We start from the raw sequence: 2500 nt of genomic DNA on the forward strand, positions 1-2500 counted from the left end.
GTCCATGATTTTCGTTTGCTTCTAGATGTTTGGTCCGATTTTCAGTACTCTTGTCCATGCTTTCACATGCTCTGATAGGTAGGTTCGTTCTCAGTTATCCCTGTGTTCATGGTTTTCGTGTGCTTCGATAGGTTTGGTCCGTGTTTTTGAGTACTCTTGTCCATGATTTTCGTGTGCTTCTTGAGGTTTGGTCCGATTTTCAGTACTCTTGTCCATGCTTTCACATGCTCTGATAGGTAGGTTCGTTCTCAGTTATCCCTGTGTTCATGGTTTTCGTGAGCTTCCATAGGTTTGGTCCGTGTTTTTGAGTACTCTTGTCCATGATTTTCGTGTGCTTCTAGAGGTTTGGTCCGATTTTCAGTACTCTTGTCCATGACTTTCGTTTGCTTCGATTCGTTCACTCTATTACTCTTGTCTGTGGTTTTCGTTTGCTTCGATTCGTTCACTCTTATTACTCTTGTCTTTGGTTTTCGTTTGCTTCGATTCGTTCACTCCATTACTCTTGTCTGTGGTTTTCGTTTGCTTCGATTCGTTCAGTCCATTACTCTTGTATGTGATTTTCGTTTGCTTCGATTTGTTCAGTCCATTACTCTTGTATGTGATTTTCGTTTGCTTCGAGTCGTTCAGTCCATTACCCTTGTCTATGATTTTCGTTTGCTTCGAGTCGTTCAGTCCAATACTTACCTTTGTCTATGATTTTCGCTCTAGCCCAGTCGCCCTGCGCTCTGGAAATCACATTCCAACTCTATCACCGATAGTGCTCACACCTTGGAAACCACATTTCACCCGGGGAACCTTAGGGTGGATTTTGAGCCTTTCGGGATTGCGAAACCATCATTTAACACTCTAAACTTAATTTCCGCAATCCCAGACGCACTTTCCATATGGTCTCCAAAAATGCGTGTGAGCTGACCTGGTCCCTTATAATAGGCAATGAACACGATTTTGGAAAAATATTTTCATCAAAATTTTTTGACTCACCGGGTAAAATCGAATTTACTTGGGAAAAATGTTCTAGCAGGGGCCCTCCCATACAAATTTTTTTCTTCTCAAAAATGATTTTCGTTTCACTTTTCATACTCAGGGGAGTCTAAAATTGATGTTTTGAGTCACCGTGAAAAAAAAAATTTTTTGACCCGAGCTTGTGTCGGCGACCCAAAATCGACGCACTTGGGAAAAATGTTCTAGCAGGGGCCCTCCCATACAAAAATTTTTTCTTCTCAAAAATGATTTTCGTTTCACTTTTCATACTCAGGGGAGTCTAAAATTGATGTTTTGAGTCACCGAGAAAAAAAAATTTTTTTGACCCGAGCTTGTGTCGGCGACCCAAAATCGACGCACTTGGGAAAAATGTTCTAGCAGGGGCCCTCCCATACAAAAATTTTTTCTTCTCAAAAATGATTTTCGTTTCACTTTTCATACTCAGGGGAGTCTAAAATTGATGTTTTGAGTCACCGAGAAAAAAAAATTTTTTTGACCCGAGCTTGTGTCGGCGACCCAAAATCGACGCACTTGGGAAAAATGTTCTAGCAGGGGCCCTCCCATACGAAAATTTTTTCTTCTCAAAAATGATTTTCGTTTCACTTTTCATACTCAGGGGAGTCTAAAATTGATGTTTTGAGTCACCGAGAAAAAAAATTTTTTTGACCCGAGCTTGTGTCGGCGACCCAAAATCGACGCACTTGGGAAAAATGTTCTAGCAGGGGCCCTCCCATACAAAAATTTTTTCTTCTCAAAAATGATTTTCGTTTCACTTTTCATACTCAGGGGAGTCTAAAATTGATGTTTTGAGTCACCGAGAAAAAAAAATTTTTTTGACCCGAGCTTGTGTCGGCGACCCAAAATCGACGCACTTGGGAAAAATGTTCTAGCAGGGGCCCTCCCATACAAAAATTTTTTCTTCTCAAAAATGATTTTCGTTTCACTTTTCATACTCAGGGGAGTCTAAAATTGATGTTTTGAGTCACCGTGAAAAAAAAATTTTTTTTTGACTCACCGGGTAAAATGGTCGCACTTGGGAAAAATGTTCTACCAGGGGCCCTCCCATACAAAAAATTTTTATTTCTCAAATCGATCCGTGGTTTCACTTTTCATACTCTAGGGCCCAATTGCTTCAACTTTGGAAAAAATTTTCGATGATGAAAAATTTTCACCTTCGACGTCCATCGACCACTCGACCCGAACTTGGTACTTTTGTATGGAGGTACCCAAGTGGTGACTTTTTCATACAAAAATTTTTATTTCTCAAATCGATCCGTGGTTTCACTTTTCATACTCTAGGGCCCATTTGCTTCAACTTTGGAAAAAATTTTCGATGATGAAAAATTTTCACCTTCGACGTCCATCGACCACTCGACCCGAACTTGGTACTTTTGTATGGAGGTACCCGAGTGGTGACTTTTTCATACAAAAATTTTTATTTCTCAAATCGATCCGTGGTTTCACTTTTCATACTCTAGGGCCCATTTGCTTCAACTTTGGAAAAAATTTTCGATGATGA

This window comes from Anopheles moucheti, assembly GCF_943734755.1.
Source record: "Anopheles moucheti chromosome X unlocalized genomic scaffold, idAnoMoucSN_F20_07 X_unloc_9, whole genome shotgun sequence".
NCBI lineage: Eukaryota > Metazoa > Arthropoda > Insecta > Diptera > Culicidae > Anopheles > Anopheles moucheti.